This window comes from Anser brachyrhynchus (genome assembly GCF_964034855.1).
Source record: "Anser brachyrhynchus genome assembly, chromosome: Z".
Taxonomy (NCBI): domain Eukaryota; kingdom Metazoa; phylum Chordata; class Aves; order Anseriformes; family Anatidae; genus Anser; species Anser brachyrhynchus.
The window spans coordinates 63,041,805-63,063,123 of record NC_137697.1 but is presented as its reverse complement, the minus strand read 5'-3'; the positions used below and the strand labels follow the sequence as shown (position 1 = coordinate 63,063,123).

Here is a 21,319-nt window from a genome sequence, read left to right as displayed (position 1 = left end):
ATAGGAATATTGATGGGTTAGAAATCACAGAAGTGTCTGAGAATGGTCACATAGGAATTAGGGCTTCTCCCCCCAAAATGTGATGGGATCACTAGCCCACCTGAAGCACATCTACACCATTGCATGCATCACAGACAACAAACAGAAGGAGCTGAGAGCCATCATGCAGCAGGAAAACTATGACATCACGGAAACATAGTGAGATGGCTTACAGGACTGGAGAGCTGTAATGGATAGGTACAAACCCATCAGAAGGGACAGGCTAGGAAGGAGAGGTGGTGGGGTAGCCCTATATGTTAGGGAGTGTGAGTGTTTTGACTGTCTAGAGCTTAATAATGGTGACAACAAGGTTTAGTGTTTATGGGTAAGATTCGGGGGGAATGCCAATGGAGAAGATGTCATTGTGGGAGTCTGTTATAGACCACCCAACAAGGATGGAAAGACAGATGAAATATTCTATAAGAAGCTGGGAGAAGTCTTAAAATTGCTAGCACTTGTTCTTAAAAGGTACTACAACTTAGCATATGTCTGATGGAAATATAACACAGCAGAAGGAATCAGTCTAGGGGGTTTCTGGAGCATGTGGAATATACAATTCCTGATACAGGTGTTGAGTGAGCCAGCTAGAGAAGGCTCCCTGCTGGACTTTTTGCTTGTGAACAGAGAAGGACTTGTGAGTGATGTGAAGGTTGGAGGCCATCTTTGGGCATAGCAGTCATGAATTAATAGTGTTTGATTTTTGGAAAAGTAAGTAGTGGGGGTTAGCAGAACTACTACCTTCGACTTCTGCAGGGAAGAACAGGACTTTGTCCTGTTTAGGAGACTGGTTGACAAAGTCCCTTAGGAGGCAGTCCTGAAGGGCAAAGGAGTTCAGGAAGGCTGGACACTCTTCAAGTAGGAAATCTGTGGAAGAAGACTGACCTGGCTGTACAGAGAGCTGTGGCTAGAACTCAGGAAGAAAAAGAGAGTTTATGACATTCAGAAGAAGGAACAAGCCACTCAAGAGGACTACAAATATGTCATGAGTCTGTGCAAGGACAAAAATTAGAAGGGATGAAGCCCAACTTGAGTTCAATCTGGCTACTGCTGTAAAGAACAATAAGAAATTATTTTATAAATACATGAACAAGAAAAGGAGGACTAAGGAGAATCTCAATCCTTTATTGGATGTGGAAGGAAACATAGTGAGAAAAGATGAGGAAAAGGCTTAATGCCTTCTTTGCCTCAGTCTTTAGCAGCAAGACTGGTTGTTCTCTGGGTACTCAGACCCCAGAGCTGGTAGACAGGGACAGAAAGAAGCCTTCATAATCCAAGTGGAAATGAATAGTTATCTTCAATACCGCTTAGAGGTACACAAGTCTATGGGGCCTGATGGGATCCAACCAAACGGGCAACAAAAGAGCTGGTGGAAGTGCTCACCAAGCCACCTTCCATCATTTAACAGCAGTCTTGGCTATCAGGGGAGTTTCCAGACAACTAGAGTCTAGAGAACGTGACACCCATCTACAAGAAAGGCCAGAAGGAGGACCCAGGGAATTACAGGCCTGTCAGTCTGATTTTGTTGCTAGGGAAGGTTATGGAGCAGATAATCCTGAGTGTCGTTATGCAGCACATGCAGGATAACCGGGTGATCAGGCCCAGGCAGCACGTGTTTATCAAAGGCAGGTCCTGCTTGACTAACCTAATCTTCTATGACGAGGTGATGCACTTAGTGAATGAGGGAAAGTCTGTGGATGTGGTCTACCTAGACTGTAGGCAGTAAAATTTTTTACACTGTTTCCTACAATATTCTTTTGGAGAAATTGACTTCTCATGGCTTGGATGGGCATACACTTTGCTAGGTAAAAAACAGACTGGGTGGCTGGGCCCAAAGAGTTGTGTAGAATGGAGTTAAATCCATTTGGCAGCTAGTAACAGGTAGCATACCCCAAGGCTTATTACTGGGGACAGTACTACTCTTTAGTATATTTATCGATGATCTGGATGAGGGGATTGAGTGCACCCTCATTAAGTTTGCAGATGACAGCAAGTTAGGTGATAGTGTTGATCTGCTTGAGCGTAGGAGGGCTCTGCAGAAGGATCTGGGTGGACTGTATGAAGTTCAACAAGGCTAAATGCCAAGTCCTGCACTTGGGGCACAACAACCCCATACAATGTTACAGGCTGGGGGAATATTGGCTAGAAAGGGGACTATTCCAACTGTTGCGGTGGTTTTACCTTGTTAAACAGCTGAACTCCAACACAACTGCTCTCTTACTCGCCATCCTCAGAAAAGGAGGGGAAGAAGAAAAGGAAGGAAACAACTCACAGGTTGACATAAGGATAATTTAATTAAAGGAAAAATAATTATTAAGGGGAAATTATTATTAGTTAAATAATTTAACTAAAGAGAAAAGAGAAGGGAGAAAGGGAAAAACAAAGAAACAACAACAACAAAAAACAAACAAGCAAAGGCTGTGTGGAAGTGCAGAGGAAGGAAATTACTCTCTACTTCCCATAAATGAGCAATGCTTGACCACATCCTTGAAGGAGGGCCTCAATGCATGTAGCTGTTCTTTGGGAGGACAGACGTTTTCAAAATGAGAGCCCACCCCTCCCCTCTTTTTCATTTTACCACCTTTTATTGCTGAGTGTGACATCATAAGGTATGGAATATCCCTTTGATTGATTTAGGTCAGCTGATATTCCCTCCTCCCCTCTTGCCCACCCCCAGTCTGCTGGCTCTGGGGGGGTTAGAGGGAGTCCTGATGCTGTACCAGTATTGCTCAGCAGTAGACACAACACTGGTGTGATATCAATGCTGTTCTATCTACAAGTGCAGAGCACAGCACTGTATGGGCTGCTGCAGGGAAAGTTAACTCCATCCTAGCCAGACCCAGTACAGAACTACTCCTATGAAGAAAGGCTGAGAGCTGGGGCTGTATGCAGTAGGTATACATTCAACTAAAATAAAAAAGAATAATGGCAGACAAATAAAATAAAATAATTTGAAAGTAGGTTCTCCCATTACCAAAAGAACTCAGAAAAAAGTATCACACCTCTATTTTCTGTCATACTTCACTTTTCATATTTTCCTGAATACTTTCTCCTATTTAACGGAAAGAATGAGTTCTACTTATGAGTATGAACAATTAAAAATTGATGCTTGATTTTTTGGGTGATAAGCCCAGGTACCAAAGTAAAGAGCATAGTAATGGGAAAATGAATATGCTCCAATTTTTTTTTTTTTTTTTCAATCAGAAGATAGCTACTGAAGCAAATACACAAATCCTCCCTTCTTACAGTATTTGGGTTCCTATCAGAGAGTGGTTTGAGAGTGTGTAAGTCAGATTCTTTTTAGAGAACTAAACCTTAGCCACTGTGCAATCCATTAAGAAACATTTGAGCTGATCTCCAGAAACTCTCATTTATCTTTCAAAACAGTGCAAGAAATCATTTAATAAAGAAAAATTTTCTAAACTAAATTTTGGTTGCCTTATTGTTCTTTATATATGTTGAAAGTATCAAAATGTCACTACCCTCCAACTTTGTTTTTTAACATAGAAAAGAGAAGAAATGAATGCTCCACTTTGCCACAGGAGCCAGTAAAAGAGCTGGGAAAAGAGCCATAGCTAATGAGTTGCAGTGCTGTGCTGTAATCAGATGTTACATGTATTGCCTCCAACGAGGTTTGAATTAGTTGGACCATGGACTGCCTTCCAATAGGGCTCCAAAGCAACCTATCTATATATCTTTTATCAGTTTTCAGTAATAAAATTAGAAATATTCCAGACAAGTACATTTAGGTAATATTCAAACATACTAAGTTTGGGAGGCCTTCCTGCTATGCAATGTTTTCTGCCAGTGAAAATATGAATCATAATAAATAATATGATCCCGTCCAAATAGCTCTAACTTATGAAGATTTCTAGAGGAGCTTAAAACATTTAGTCTATTTGAAAAGACTGAACCAGAAGATACCCAATTCTGCCTTCTCTTTTTGGTACAAAAAGATCATGGAAAATGTAAGCCTAAAGTAAAAGAAAGGGTGCTGAATATTTAACCATCTGGATACACCCATGCCGCTCAGGCACTTAAGGACTCTGCTTACAATTTAATTGGGAGATTTCTTCTACAAATGTATCAAAAACATTCCACCAAATGCATTTTCAATTGAAACTGAACACTTTAAAGCAATTATTTTCTGTGAAAATTCTGATGTCTGTTAAAGAAACAACATTAAAAATACGAAAAAGGCTCATAGTTTGGTTTTCTGATACATTTTTAAAGGAAAAATTTCAATAGAAACACAATTATTTGGGGATTATTATTTTGGTTTAACTGTTTATGTTAAGAATATAAATTTATTTCATTTACAAAATTCATTTTTAAACTAAATGTCTAGAGATGACTTTATTTTCAAAGAGCAATATAGGATTCTCTTTGATTTTTCCACCTATAACTTGTACCTGAGCTGTCCTATTAAAAGTCTAAAACCTTGCCTGGGTACTGTTTTACTGAATGTTAAGTCACCAAACCCATCACATTTAAACATGTCCTTGATGTTTTAATTTACAGTTTACTGGCTTTACTTCAGTACAGACTTTGTGTACAGCCCTGCCAGTGAGGAAGCTGGGGGGTGCACAAGAAACTGGGAAGGTACACAGCCAGGATAACTGGTCCAAACTGGTCAAAAGGATGCCCCATACCATATGACCTCAAGCTGAACAATAGAAAGGGGGGGTGTGGGGTCGTGTGGGTAGGGAGGTGCTGCTCAGGGAGTGGCTAGGTATCTGTCAGCAGGCAATGAGCAATTGCATTATGCATAACTTGCTTTGTACATATTATTATTATTATTATTTATTATTATTATTTTCCTGTCATTTTCTGTCCTATTAAACTATCTTTATCTCAACCTGTGAGTTTTTGTTGCTGTTGTTTGCCTTTTTTTTTTTTTTTTGATTCTTTCCCGTAACACTGTGAGGGTTGGGGATTGAGCAAATAGCTGTGTGGGTTAAGCCCACACAACCCTCTTAAAAGAAAAAAGCAGCAACAATCTGCCGTTACCCTTATTTAATATTCTTTCTGACTTCAAAGGACATAAAAATGTGATTTGTAAGCTGCTGGAAGATCCCACTAGAAGCGTATTTATGGCTCACGATTCATGTCAGCCTTCAATGTGAACTTGAGAAATTATGCCACCAATCTCTCAGACTTATTGCAAACTAGTTCTGTGTAGTTTATTTTCCACTGACCTACCACAGAAGATGTAGAATAGCTATTTATATAACACATATTGGAACATGCAAAACCTCTGATGCTACATTGTGCATTCTCAAATATCTTCATGCTTACCATTGCTTCCCAGCTTGATCCAGTCTCTATTCATTTTTCACCCTCAAAGCATATTGAAATCTTCAAAGGTAACCACAACGTCCTGGCATTCATCAGTCTTTCAAATAAATAATACTCATCCATGCTATAAATTGTATATGTGCCCCTGTGTCTTGACCACCTTTGGAAAGGGTGACAATTATGTTTGTATCTGAGGTTAAATATGAGGAAACACATTTCATATTCCATATGGGATGCTATGATGCATGCTATTGGAAGGAGAACAGAGATACATCTGGCTGCAACTGGTGATATTCAGATACACTGAGTACAACTATTTAGCTCTCCAACTGTCAAGTTAAAAGTGCTTTATCAGAAACCAACAGGAAGTGATTAAAAAAAAGCAAGGCAAGGCAGGGCAAGGCAGGGCAAGGCAAGGCAAAGCAAGGCAAGGCAAGGGAAGGGAAGGCAAGGCAAGGCAAGGCAAGGCAAAGCAAGGCAAGGGAAGGCAAGGCAAGGGAAGGGAAGGGAAGGAAAGAACTGTGGAGGAGGTCATTTCTGTCTGTGAATTAATTTAATTACACTGAAGAGTTTCAGTGTAAAAGAATTTCAGCTAGAAAGAAGAAGGGAAGAGAAGGATCTTGATAAGAAGCAAATCTCACATTGGGGAAAAAAAAAAAAAAAAATCTCACCACTTTGCTAAACAAAGTGATGTCTTTCTGCTCTAAGAATTAGAGATGAGGTATAAATTTTGTAATGTTAGACCCATGAACCACAGTGACCACACTCAACAGAAATAAATTCTGAAACAGCAACAGAGCAAAGCCGCCCAAACTCCACCCATAGTGCTCAGTCCTGCCCAGGGGGCACCCACTCTCACCTGAAGTGTTGAGCCAGGGGGCCATGCCAGGAACCTCTCAGTAGTGCCAAGCACAGCCACTGCTAGGCCTCACCACCCAACCAGTGCCTCACACCAGGGATTTTGTGTGGGAAAGTGTTACATGGCCCTGATCGTGGAGATACAGGTGAGAAGACAAAGGCTCTCCAGGCCCGCAGATGCCTAGAAGTTGCCTGGTGTTGAAGGGCAATGGATGAGAAAAGAGATGGTACAGCAGGGAAAATCTCATGGCTAGGCTGTGTAGAGAGCAACATTTTAAACTGACTGGTTTTAACCAAATGTAATCACAGGGTCCACTGTTGGTTTATTTTTTGGTCATGCAACACAGAAGCTTTTGCATATGCTCAGATATGGCCAAGGGGGAAAAAAATAATTAATTAATTAAATTAAATAACAGCGGAAGGTGTTGTGGTGACATCTTTCGAAGTGGCATGTGAGCAAATGCAAATGCATATATGAATCTCAAAAGAGAATCAATGTATATATTACAGACTTAATGGTTTGAATAGTATGAAACCTCTGGCTATAGCTTTAGGAGATTTTTCAGACAGAGTTTTAAAATATATTTGCAGGAAATCTGATAATAACAGATTACCTATGAGGAATGTATGCTTTCTCTGCATACTGTTTTATATTGATTTTTAATTCAAGAGGAGCTGGTCCCAGACTTCTTATTTGGCCAAAACTCTATTCTCCTGTTACAAACTTTGTCTGACTAAAGCTTAGTTTGTTCAATGGCTTCATTCTGAAGCTCATTATGAAAAGCTCAACATGAGCCGTCAACGTGAGCTTGGAGCCTAGAAATCCATCTGTATCCTGGGCTGCACCAAGAGAAGTATGGCCAGCAGGATGAGGGAGGGGATTGTCCTTCTCTACTCTGTTCTCGTGAGACCCCACTTGGAGTGCTGCATTCAGCTCTGGGGCCCCCAGCACACGAAGGACATGGACCTAATAGAGCAAGTCCAGAGGAGGGCCATGAGGATAATCAAAGGGCTGGAGCACCTCTCCTATAAAAACAGACTGAGGGAGCTGGAGTTGTTCAGCCTGGAGAAGAGAAGGCTTTGGGGAGACCTTATAGTGGCCTTCCAGTGCCTACAGGAAAAGTGGGGAGGGACTCTTTGTAATGAGGTATAGTGATCAGAAAAGGGGTAATGGCTTTTATACTAAAAAAGGATAAATATACTTTGCTATGAGGAAGGTGATGAACTGGAACAAGTTGCCCAGAGAAGCTGTGGATGCCCCATCCCTGGAAGTGTTCAAGGTCGGGTTGGATAGGGCTTTGAGCAACCTGGTATAGTGGAAGATGTCCCTGCACATGGCAGGTAGGTAGAACTATGTGATCTTTAAGGTTCCTTTCAACTCAAATCATTTTATGATTCTATGATTCTATAATTTGAGTCTTAGCTCTGGAAAATAAAATAAAATTAATAAAATGAAATTAAAAAATAAAATGAATAAAGTGAAATAAAAAATGAAATAATAAAAATAAAATGAAATAAAAAATAAAATGAATAAAATGAAAAAAAAAATGAAATAAAAAGAGAAAAGAAAGGAAAAAGAAAGGAAAAAAAAAGGAAAAAGGAAAGAAAGGGAAGGGGAGCGGAGGGGAGGGGAAGGGAGGGGAGGCGAGGGGAGGGGAGGGGAGGGGAGGGGAGGGGAGGGGAGGGGAGGGGAGGGGAGGGGAGGGGAGGGGAGGGGAGGGGAGGGGAGGGGAGGGGAGGCGAGAGGAGGGGAGGCGAGAGGAGGGCAGGGCAGGGGAGGGGAGGCGAGGGGAGGGGAGGGCAGGGCAGGCAAGGCAGGAAAGGGAAGGGAAGGGAAGGGAAGGGAAGGGAAGGGAAGGGAAGGGAAGGGAAGGGAAGGGAAGGGAAGGGAAGGGAAGGGAAGGGAAGGGAAGGGAAGGGAAGGGAAGGGAAGGGAAGGGAAGGGAAGGGAAGGGAAGGGAAGGGAAGGGAAGGGAAGGGAAGGAAGGGAAGGGAAGGGAAGGGAAGGGAAGGGAAGGGAAGGGAAGGGAAGGGAAGGGAAGGGAAGGGAAGGGAAGGGAAGGGAAGGGAAGGGAAGGGAAGGGAAGGGAAGGGAAGGGAAGGGAAGGGAAGGGAAGGGAAGGGAAGGGAAGGGAAGGGAAGGGAAGGGAAGGGAAGGGAAGGGAAGGGAAGGGAAGGGAAGGGAAGGAAGGGAAGGGAAGGGAAGGGAAGGGAAGGGAAGGGAAGGGAAGGGAAGGGAAGGGAAGGGAAGGAAGGGAAGGGAAGGGAAGGGAAGGGAAGGGAAGGGAAGGGAAGGGAAGGGAAGGGAAGGGAAGGGAAGGGAAGGGAAGGGAAGGGAAGGGAAGGGAAGGGAAGGGAAGGGAAGGGAAGGAAGGGAAGGGAAGGGAAGGGAAGGGAAGGGAAGGGAAGGGAAGGGAAGGGAAGGGAAGGGAAGGGAAGGGAAGGGAAGGGAAGGGAAGGGAAGGGAAGGGAAGGGAAGGGAAGGGAAGGGAAGGGAAGGGAAGGGAAGGGAAGGGAAGGGAAGGGAGGGAAGGGAAGGGAAGGGAAGGGAAGGGAAGGAAGGGAAGGGAAGGGAAGGGAAAGGAAAGGAAAGGAAAGGAAAGGAAAGGAAAGGAAAGGAAAGGAAAGGAAAGGAAAGGAAAGGAAAGGAAAGGAAAGAGGAAAGGAAAGGAAAGGAAAGGAAAGGAAAGGAAAGGATTTACTTTCAATTACAGTCATATAAATATCATTTTCTGTTTAAGTACACAGAACTCCCCACTTCAAATAAACACCAGTTTTAGAATCATAGAATATCCTGAGTTGGAAGGGACCCACAATGATCATTGAGTCCAACTCTTGACTTAGGAGTCCAACTCCTGACTCTTCCACAGAGAGGTTATTCTCTCTGTGGAAAGACCTTTTTTATTCTCATATATATGCAAGACTGTATTACAAGCTTTTGACAATCTTGTTACGAACTACATTACCTTCTTCACAGGAAACAGTTAGAATTAATTTTTAATCAAAGAGAGTATAAGACAATCTGCCTACAAGGCTGTCTTTCTTCATTCTTATCATACAACTTCATACAGCTAGTAACCCCTGAGAACAAGTCAACTGTCTTGAGCAGTATTAGTTCAGATTCAGTCTAAAGTATTGTATTTCTATTCTCCCCCAAGGATGAAAAATGTCATGTTACTCTTTTTTTTTTTTTTTTTTTCCTGACTGTGAAATAACCACATCCATAACAGTCAACGTTGTTATTCTACTTTACATGGATGAAAAAAAAATTAAGAAAGTCAGGGTAGTTACTCAAATTTGGAGTCCTGCTAAGATACATAAAATAAACATTTATGAAGCCAGGAAGATTGGAATTCCATATCTTTAGTAATGTGGTAGCATTTAGCAGTCACTTGTCTCAGCTGCAATTGAGATAGTGTCAAAATATAGGATAGTTTTGAGTTCCAAGCAGGAATAATATGAATATTGTATAAGAAACTCACTGCAATTCAGGTCCACCCTAAGAATAACTGTGTTATGACAATGTTTTCTGTGTATTGAGGGGAAATATGAGGTGAAAAAAGCTTTTAAAACTGTATACATTCATAAATATGTAGGTGTATTCTTTTCCTCTTTGCTTTTCATGTCATGAACAGTAGTAACAATAATAACGGCTCAATTAGTTTGCGTATTACAACAGTAGCAATATGTAATTCAGCAGTTAAGTGGCATTTTGAAATTACAGGTGTTACTTAATTACCCTCAGAAAATAATGCCTAAACTCCAGAGTGAAATTAAAAACACTTTAAAACACTGGTGACCCCTCTGACAAATCAATTTCAGGCTTGACATAGCAAGTTACACTGAAGAGAGTAAAAAGCTCCATATCCTATGGGACTCCTCAGATTGTACTTTGAAACTGAAAAGACTCATCTCTGGTTCCTAATGGTGTTATGTAAATACAAAGGAAATGTGCAGCATGCAGGTTGACTTCACAGAGTATAGGAAGAAAGGGCAATCACAACATTAAATTAAATCATGGTAAATATAACAAACAAGCTGCTGGAACCTATAAAAATATCCTTATTATGCTACATAAAACAGATGCTACTGGTAATTTTAAAAAAGCAGTAAGATGATCTGAAGAGAACATTACAAGGGAAAAAAATGTAGCAAGTATTCACCTTTATGAAAATTAGAAGTAAAACCTTATTTTTCTGGAGAATTATTCTTTAATAACAATTTTATGCTCATTGAATGTACCAATTGCAAATCTGACCACAGTACCTATGGGCTATGTTTTCTTGAAAAAGTACATCTTTGAAGAAATATTTTTATAACGAAATTCTGTGTAATTAAATTACCATCCTTCTTGTTATGCCAGTAACACATGATCTTAAAGCTGGCATGTTGTTAGGAGGTTCTTAAAAAGAACTTTCAGTATTTCAGTAAAAGGTTAAAGGTTAAAAGGTTAAAAGGTTAAAGGTTAAAAGGTTAAAATTCTTACAAATCCAAACTGATAGTGTGGATGTCCTGCCTCAGGACCTCTCATAATCTATTTTCTTTTATAGAATTAGTAATTAATGATTACTATAAGTTAAATTATACAGAAGGCCATGATCTCTTTAGCGGGGGTGGGGGAGGTGGGGTGGCTATTGGATTCTGTTTAATATCTTCCATTCCTGTTTAGCACAATGATACAAATTAGCCACCTGCCTACAACTGGCTATAGTCTAAGCCATTCAGATTTGCAGTATTACTTTTACACAGCCACAGAATCATGCCTTTTACAGCCTGTTCAACAGAACTGAGATCTATGTGTGAAGTGCTTCTTTTCCAGACAAAATAAATTATTTCAAAGGTATTCAAATGTTTTAGTGAAATTACTGCCTTATAATATGAAATTAAATAAAAATATATAATCTAGTGCCTTCATAAAATTTTATGAACCATTAATACTATTGCATTGGGGATAATGTACCATTCCCTTCTGTGTTCTTACTAGTGAGTAGCATGACAATATAGTATTAATAAAACTAACGTAAAGTACATTCAAAGATCCTGAATGTAGAGTGTAACTTATTGAATAAGAGTTCATGAAATAACATTCTGAGTCACTACATGTCTTTCTGCACATCAGCTTTGGAGAGTAAAGCCACCACATTTTTCATTTATTCTGTATTCAATATGTAAAGATGGTTTCTACCAAATAATTCAAACTCTACAGATTATGTATAAAATTTCTACTCAGAATATTTTCATGTTATTTTATTCTAATTACATGATAGTATCAATTTAATTAACTAGGACTCTGTTAACTATCACTTTCACAAATCAACTAGACATGTCATAATTGATTTTGGTGAATATAAACCCCAAGTCCATGGAAGTCACCTAGCATCTTCTAAGTCTTAAACAGTTGTCCTCAAGAGCATTTAGTTACATAATTTAAATTGTTGAATGTTTTCATTATAGTAAAGTCCAAGTCCTTGAAAGTTCTTGAGAAAGAAATGAACAAACCAAATACAAAGTAATGATAAAATTCACTTTAGAGTGTAAAAAGGAACAAAAACTGATACAATGATTCTTGTCTTTATTGGACAAGTATCTATAGTGCAAGCAAAAAGCCATACATTTTGAGCTTCCCATTTCCCATAATTCAGTCGTGATAATTTCATTAGTAAATATATTCAAAACTTTCATTAGCTTTCTCCAATTCATTGCTGGATCAAATACTGTAACTACTAATGAACACACTCTCAAGAACAAGGTGAATAGAGTTATATTGAAGATTTTATACCTGTAAGCTTTGACAGTTGATTGCAAAAGTTATTTAGCTGACTTAGTGGAACTGGTCTCAGTGGAAAGTAGTTAAGCTTAGATGCCAAAGGTACAGGCTGGTGACACAAAGAAGGCCAAAAACAGTTATTCCACAAACACACTGGGGTGACCAAATGACAAACAGACAAACTTGCAAAACTGAGCACTGTGGCATTTCAGGTCTTATTTGAATCTATTCACAGAAGAAGCACTAACTTCTCTAACTTGAGATTTCTGGAGGTATTTTTCCTGAAAGGATTTTCTGATAACTTTGCAGAATAAATCTTCGCTCCTTATGTAACTCTGTCAGAAGATTTAAGATTTTTGTGACACAAGAGGTCAGATGAAGCAGAAAAATTGGACCATCAATTCCCTGGCTATCAACCATCCTGTACCAGTCCCCACAGATCACTGAAAAAAGCAGTGGTTAAGAAAAATACATGCTTAGGTGCCCACTTCATTAATAATTAAAGTCATTATGAAGTCCCCATAGCTACTTATAATATGGACCCCTGTAGAACTAAATTTTTCAGAAACTTTCATAGCAGGCTGTTGCCATAAACTTTCAAAATATTCCTATGTCACAGTATTGTAAAGTGCCCCAAGCCTATCAGTTCAAACCCCTCTGATTCTTTCTTAATTTGTGTCCACTGTCCCTCTCTTTTGATATTGAACACATTGGCTCTGAGCCAAATAATATGTTAAGTAAAGATGATTGCCTTGAGGTTTTGTGAATTCTTATGTGTCTGATTTTAGCTAAAATCTTATATTTTAAAAGTTCAGACTTTGGAAAAAGTTTGATTGTGTACAGAAACTGAACTCAACTTTACTTTGCATTGATGGATGAATCTCTCTTGATGTCCAAAAGGGACTTACACCTCATCTTCCAAACCAGTACCAATCTCACACTTTGTTGTGCTCTACAGTCTGCTATTTTTATTAATAACAAAAAAAAAAAAAAAACAACCAAACAAACAAGCCGACAAAAGAAACCAAATCTAAAATAAAAGAAACAAACAAACAAAAACCACAAAACAACTACAAAAGAATATTCACCAGTCCTATGTAATTCTTCATGTCCTTGACACAATTTATTCTACAACTTCACAGCCAGCTTATCTGCCTTACGTTATGCGTGTCACATGTTTTAATTTCTGGTATCTCCCTTTGGCTCTAATACTGTTCAAAACATATTCCTCTCTACTTTACAGTATGTTCCATATATTTGGAAAGCAATGTTGGAGACATCACTTCTCATATATGAAGATTTTTGAATACAACCAAATCAGGTCATTCTAAATAGAGCTAAATAGGAAGGTACAAATCAATGGAGTCAGAGAAGGGATGCTTGTGCCAAAATATAATGTTTTGTTCCTCTTAAAAACAAAATAAATAAAATAAAAAATAAAAAGAAAGTAGTTTTATGATGCCTTTTGGTACATAAAAAGGAGAGAAGAACTATAGAAGTATTACATAAATTTGTCTTAGAGGATTCATTTTGCTTGTGGCTTCTGTTATGTATTAAGCCATCCTCCTGGGTGGTACTTTACAGTGCTGGAAATTGATTCTTACTTTGTAAGATAATACGATACTGTGTTTTTTGTTTTATGTAGTAAAACAGATAGTTTAATGTTATAATGCCACTAAATGTAAAAAAAATAAAAGGACAGACCAACCCAAAACAACAGACATTTCAGATACAAGAAACAAGAATCACCCCCCTAAAAAAAAAAAAAAATACACAAAAACAAAACAAAACAAAACAAAACTGTAACAACACTAACAAGCCACAAAACACAAATGTCAAAATTCACACACATGCACACAGTGCAATTGAATCCTGAACTGCACTAATGTCTCATTCAAAGATCAGATGGATTTGTTAGCTGATAGTTTATTAGATGAGCTGTGGAAAAAAATAAAAATAAAAAATAAATTAAAATCATCCCAAACCCTATGACTTCATTGCAGATGAAACAAAGCAGTGCATGTATCACTTGCTAAGAAAAACAAGTTCATATCAGTCAGATCAGTGATATTTCTCATTTCTAGCTTGGCGATATCTTACTAATTTTCATGATCTTGTGCTAACTGATGCATGTTATTTGTGCCCACAGACCACTATCTTAATGCATGCCATAGAAAGGTGATTTTAAACTTTATCCTTTGGCTACGCCTGATAAGCTTTGTTTCTTTCATCTCCCTTAAATCAGTCATCATATGTAAATTCTCCTCTGAAGAATTTACTTAAACACAGTTAACAGCCACATCTAATTACCCGTGGTATGTTTAGATAGCACAGAACAACTAAATAAAGGATACAACCTCTCAGCTCGCCTTGTTGAAAGATGGCTTTGTGATGAAGCTATAAAGCATAGTGTTGCAAAAGCATCACAATGTCTGGCATGCAAAGCATCATTACCACAAGTGCACAAAACACTAATGTTACTGAGACACCACTGAAGCAATCTCAGATTTTGTTCTATATCTCAGTTAGATCAGAAGTATTTCACAAGCAGGTAAGAGCTTTGCTTCTTTTCTTCTTGTCTGGGAATAGTTTGTTGCAATCACTTTGGTAATCCAAAGTTAAATTGTCACCACTTCTTGTGGGATCTGGTGAAAATAAACAAAACCAAAAACAATAAAAACAAAAACAAAAGAAAACAAGCAAACAAACAAACAAAAGGAATCATTTTTGCCTTAGCTTATGGACAACTTGCAATCTGTACACAACAAGGGTGGGAGCATGCACTGCTGTGTCACCAGGATAGTTCATCTCCTATATAACGCAGTTCGTCTCAAGCTCAGTTAAGTAATTCATTGTCCAGTGTCTTGTCTTAAAAATGTCATCTAATACTTAGTCATAGGGACTATTTAAATGATGCTTCTCGTGTTGGCTTCAGATTGCGTTCTGCAATGTGTTTCTGCTGACATTCAATAACATTGTTTTAAATTGTATAATAATCAATTGCTACCAAGATTAGGTTAAAATGAAGGAGAATGTCCAGCAGTTGGTTCCCATAAAATCTCATTAGTCTCTTCTGATTGTTTTGACATGACTTGGAAGATAACTGTTCATTACCATGCAAATGGAGTTAACCTCTCTTTCTAAGCTAATTGTCATATAGCAGTTTACATTGGAAGTACATGTGGTGATTTTCAAGCCAAACTAATCTTCAAAACCTAAAATTATATGGGAACTAGAAAAAAGACTTCAGATGTAAACTGGCTGAAATATTGAGTATGAAATGTCTCTTTGTCTTCTGTAGGACCAAAGAGAGAAGATTTTGAGAGAAGATATTCGTGCATTATATAATTCCATAGTTAAGGGGGGAAAAATACAGGTCCCTGTTACCATGGATATTTTAGCTGACAGATCAGATTCTGACTGTTTCACACTGAGTAACAAACACAAGGGTTTCTGCTGAAATTGATGAAACTTTATGTAGAACAATACGAATAAAAGTGGCATAAAAAAAAAAAAGTAACAAAATTTGGATAACAACCATACCCAGTATGAGAGAATGAACATTATAGTTTTATATCAAGAAAAATTTATGTTTCTGGAACTTATTATAAAATAAAATTATATAGAGGTAATTTACAGTCTGGAGAAGGGGTTAGGCCACTGACCTCAACAATGGGAGGTAAAAAATAGGAAAATTCCTTTCCTTTTTGGAAAAGACACAGGAACACAATTAACTGAGGATAAAAGTATATTTCATACTCAAGTTTCACTTCCAAAGATGGATAAAAAGCTGCTGCCTTCATAAGAAACAGCTCTGTATACTCTGAGAAACACTAGCCACTGGGTCTTAATGTATCCCAAGCTCCAGCTACCACTGAATTTCTCTGCTAGGGACTGTCACATTTGCAGTCAAAGTATCCAAGGAAAGAAGCATCCTTTTCTGTTGTGTTGGTCCTTGAAGGGTCATGTTTCAAATTGTTACAGTAGGATCAGCCAGAGACTGAAAGAATCTCACAGTTTTGAGTAAAGGTGTATTTTCTGATATTAATAATATATGTGTCTTGAGTCAGTCCAAGACATTACTGACTTACATTAAAGAACTCCAGAAAACAAAAACAAAAACAACACAGCACTTTAAAAGGAGTTCAGAAGTATGACAGTGGGTGAATATCTATAGGATACAACAAATGTGCAGAATGACTGCATTTTAATTAGAAAAAAAGGTAAATTATAAATAGGTAAAACAACAGCACTGGAAATATAACAGTCCACCTGTGTGTTGTGACCTACACTGAAGCTTGAGAGATTTGTTCAAGCTCTTCAGTAAGACAATAACTCATTCCTCTGATATGCAAAAGTGTTTCCATAGTTGAAAACAAAACAAAACAAAACAAAACAAAACAAAACAAAACATTGCACTCAACCCTCTCCTGCTCATCATGCATTGTACAGTGCTATGTAAGATTTCAGTGCTGGGACACTGCATTAATAGCATTTCATATGGTGCTGTGTTTCACTTGCAGTAATATATATATATATATATATCTAATTGCTTTGTGCAAGTGTTGGATATATATATTTTTTTTCATTCTAAGCTTTTTCTGCTTTTTGTGAAAAAAATGACACTTTTCAGAGATTTTCCAAAAAGATCTCTCACAAAAAGATTATAGGCATTATAAAAAAACAGAATAAAGCATTTTGGTCCAGGAAAAGACAAAGAAAAAGACAAAGAAAAAGGCAAGGACAAAGACAAAGAAAAAGAACAACAAGGAAAAGACCAAGGAAAAGACCAAGGAAAAGACCAAGACCAGGGAAGGGAAGGGAAGGGAAGGGAAGGGAAGGGAAGGGAAGGGAAGGGAAGGGAAGGGAAGGGAAGGGAAGGGAAGGGAAGGGAAGGGAAGGGAAGGGAAGGGAAGGGAAGGGAAGGGAAGGGAAGGGAAGGGAAGGGAAGGGAAGGGAAGGGAAGGGAAGGGAAGGGAAGGGAAGGGAAGGGAAGGGAAGGGAAGGGAAGGGAAGGGAAGGGAAGGGAAGGGAAGGGAAGGGAAGGGAAGGGAAGGGAAGGGAAGGGAAGGGAAGGGAAGGGAAGGGAAGGGAAGGGAAGGGAAGGGAAGGGAAGGGAAGGGAACTTTGTTATTAATAGACTTCAGTATATTGTGACTAAGTTGCTCATGAAAAAGAGAGAGAAATAAAAAAGAAAGAAAAATAATCTGAGCCATGTAAATTCAAACAAACAAAAAAACAAAGAAAAAAAGGGTGCCAAAAAAAAAAGTGACATTCTGTGATAATCATGTAAGTGGTAACCATAAGGAATGATTCAGAAATACAATATATGACCATTTGCTTCTCAAGTAACCTTATTTATGTGTAATAAAAACTTGAGACAGGGGAAGAACAAGAAGTCCTTTCACCAGTCAGATGAAAAGTCAAAAAAATAACTCAAGAAGTAAATCAGAGCAGCAACTATATCCTGCTGTAATAGAAGAATCCTGATTTCACTCAAAAATACAGCTACGAAAATGGCAAGGCTCATAAATCAAGGAAAAAGTCCAAAGATTGCCAAGCTGATGAGAATGGAAACTAGTGCAGCTGAAAAAGAGCCTCACAATGACTGCACTGTTCAAAGCTCACATTTCTTTCAATTACAGTGTCATGAAAGGTATAAAAAGCAAGGGTATTTACAACAGTCTTATCTAAAGAAACCAGTTTCTGATAAATGCTCCCAGTCTTGGAAAACAAATGAAAATACATTTTGGGTACTAGCTGATTCTAAGGAGGAAAGTAAATAAATACAAGAAGGTAGAAATGGTATGGAACAGACGAATGGATAGGTCAAAATGTAGATGCCATAAAGCTGTGTACCATATTGTGTCTGCAGCATTTAAAAGATGATCAAAAACAGAGTGGAAGGTGGAGAACCTATGGGATAGGCACTTGAGGAAGGATTCAAGTTAGTGAAGCTAATGTAGTACAGCTGGGTAGGCACATGGGTATAATCCTTTTGTGTGGAAGTGCACTTTGTTTCTATTTTATTTTCATAAACCTAACCACCAAAAGAAATTTAAAATCTACAAAAAAGACCATGCAGGTAAAGCTATGGTCATGTGACCTGCAGAAATTGAAGATAATTTAGTTTTTATTCAAAATATTTTAGTTTTGTCAAACCATTGTATTTTCTTCTTTATCCTTCTCAATTTTATTTATTTATTTATTTATTTATTTATTTATTTATTTATTTATTTATTTATTTATTTAATGTTCTTAAAATATGAGATTATATTTATTATTTGTTTCAGAATTTAAGTTCATTACTGCCAAACTTGCTGCTTGAGTTATGCACCATTTCCTCACCCTCAGCTCCCATCCCTCTTCATACTTCATCCTATTATATTTCTTTTACAATGAGCCCACTGGAGTGTAAAAACACTTGGGGCCTCTCTAAGGGTGGTCTTCAGGCACTAGCTACACACCAGTAAAATTCAAATTGCTCCTTGTGTAACAAGTTTGAGATTCCCAAACAAAATGCGCAATTAAATGTGAAAGAGAGCTCCTACAAAATTTTTGATAGCATGGCACATTTGTCACTTAATTTATTTCAGATATCATACAAACTGAGAGAGAACAAAAATCAGGAAGTGCTATTTTGAATGCATGCTGTAGGGCTTCTTTTGAAGTGTTGTAACAAAGCTAGAAAATAGCAAAAGCTCTGTTTTTAAAAAGAGATAAGCAGCAAGGCTGTTTTTTTTTTTTTTCCTTCCTTTTTTACACATTGTTATGTGGCTATATAAAAACAGAAAATTCTATCTTTAGAATAAACATGATATCCAAATATGGAAACAATAAAACTGAAATGTTCAAAACTCTTTTTAGAGTGCAAAGCTGAGCTTAGCCATGATCAGTTGCTTTATGATACTGGTGCTGCGCTGTTTTCAAATGGTCAAACAAACAAACAAACAAACAAAAACCTGCAGCCCATTGCCTACTTAAAGTCTTATCTAGTGGTGGGATTTTAATATTTTACAAACTTCTACAATTTATTGGTCAATAACCTCACTGTGCTAAGTCATTGTTTATTTTATAAGCTCTCTCCCCAAAAGACTGCAGAATTCAGTTTCAGTCTAAATCCAATTGAAGACATGAGCAATCAGTACAAATAATGAAAATAACCATAAAAAAAAGAAAAAATCAATTCATGTGTGCAAGCCTTTGGTCTTTTAGCTATGACAACTCAGTTCTTGTTTACTCTGCTTTCAGATGAGATTACCAGGAACTGCTACGAATATCAATGAAAGGTTATCATTGTGGGCTAGAAATGATAGCATGAAATTAGGAGTGCATAAAATATAAAATATTTAAAAATTGCAGATTTATCATTTCTAAGTTTTCGATAGATATTAACTTCAATCTGCAAAACTCACTGACAATAATTTAATTAAGAGCTGAGTATAACAGTAACAGTACTAAAAGGAATTATCTTTTTAAGGATGGTAGCATTTTCAGGCAAAAACGTAAGTTTTTATAAAAACACATATTATTATACTTCACTAGAATAGCAGTCAGGTTAAATCTCTAGATTAGTTCTAATAATATCTGCTTTCTATTGACAACCTCTCTTCCATTACTTTTTTCTGTGGTTTGTAGGTATGTCATTCAGCACATGAATAAAAATTGCCGTCTTATGCCTCTCGATATAGTGTTCAGGCAACAATGAGTGTAGAACTCATCTCACATAAAGTTAGTTCTCTATAAGTTATTCTATAAGACTCCCAAGGTCCTGCTACTGACAAAGGAGGGAGACAGATATTTCCAGACTCAATTGCGGTGTTGGAAGGTATGCATCTAGTAACAGTGATACCAATCAAACTCTGGAGTTGATTACAGCCTGTAAACATAGATTTTCTGTGTTTATATGACATCTGAACAAAATGTAAGAAACAGAATTCTAGAAACAAGTCTAGAAAGAGTCAAATAACAGCAGTCAAAATTTTGATTTCCATTCCACAGATGATATCCCCCACTTATACAGTCAGCCTGCAGCCTACCTGAGGCTAATTAAATGACCTAGCAGCTTCTGTAGTAAAGTCTGTGGAGTATTGCAGCCACTGGATGTGTATAAAAACACATAGTTAGGCCAACAACATCCCCAGTATCCTACTAATTCTCCAAGCTGTTTTCAATCTTGTTTATGAATCTCCATGTGTTAGAAATCTTAGTTCATGTCCAATTCTTAAGCTCTTAAAACAGCTTAGACCTGGGTTTGGCATACCTCTTGGGTCAGCCTCATTTAACCACATCTAGAACAGGAAATTAAGCCTTGCATTCTCAAAGAGAGAAAGCAAAATACCATGGTATTTTCCAGTTAGGTTGTCTTCATCTCTTTTGTTACTGCTATCCCACTTCATAGCAACTAAGAGACAGATAGGACAGAGTGCACAAGGGCAATGGTTTTCAAGAACAGGAACTTAAGTCGAAATTCAAGTCACCCCCTTGGTGAGGAGAGAAATCTGAATCAAAGCCCAAAAAATATCATAACCATCTATCACATAACACTACAAAATAGGTACCCATGTATTAGCGGAACAGAAGAAGGACACTTCTACTTTTTACTTCATAGACTTAGTTGCTTCTTACCTTTTTCTGACACATGGAAAAATGAATTACTTACCTCCAATTCTGGAGATACATGATGGAATCAAAACCTCGGTTTTCACTTATAAACAATGATTCTTCACCTCAGAGTCAAAATGAAAAATGTCAAATACTACTTGAGAGTCCCAATCTTCAGATGCTTATCTGAACACAACGGCAATATTAAACAACAAATGGAAGCAATAAGTATTATCCAGCTATTTCTAGCCTGTTCTGCAAGCATCTATTCTACCTGCAGTGACAGTACAACCCTACATTGACCCTAACAAAACACACACCAGCATGAAGAACATTCACATTAGCTAACCACTGTCATTCTTCTGGAATGATGTAACCTGACAGAAAGGCAAGAGACTAATCTCATAGTGCAGGGACAGATCATTTTCACCCTGACACCAGGACTTGTACTCAGGATAACAGAGGGGCATATCCCCACACAACCCCCTCTGTGTATACTTTGAATAGGTTGCTGCCCTAACACTGTAAGGAACAATGGCTGTAGTATAGAGGATATTGCTGTGGAATGCAGTCATGACATGTTGCAGATGGATTTCTTGATGAGGAGGACTACAAGTTATCTCAGCAATTCCCAGCTTTTCTGTAGTTGAGTTTTGCCACTTCCACCACTTTCTTTTCTTCTACAGATCCAGACTCTTCCTTTTAGTCTTTTGCTTCCTTTGGAAGCACTGTACACATCCCAAAGTGAAATCCATA

The 21,319-nt window shown here is 38.0% G+C and overlaps 1 long non-coding RNA gene across 1 annotated transcript in view; it reads right to left on the bottom strand.

Moving 5' to 3' along the window:
• Window positions 1-20,842, bottom strand: part of LOC308185817 — a 46,096-nt gene extending 25,254 nt beyond the window's left edge. Inside the window, exon 1 of the long non-coding RNA XR_013943767.1 lies at window positions 20,622-20,842. This is a non-coding gene — a long non-coding RNA (uncharacterized lncRNA). The remainder of the gene's footprint in view (window positions 1-20,621) is intronic.
• Window positions 20,843-21,319: the final 477 nt, after the last annotated feature.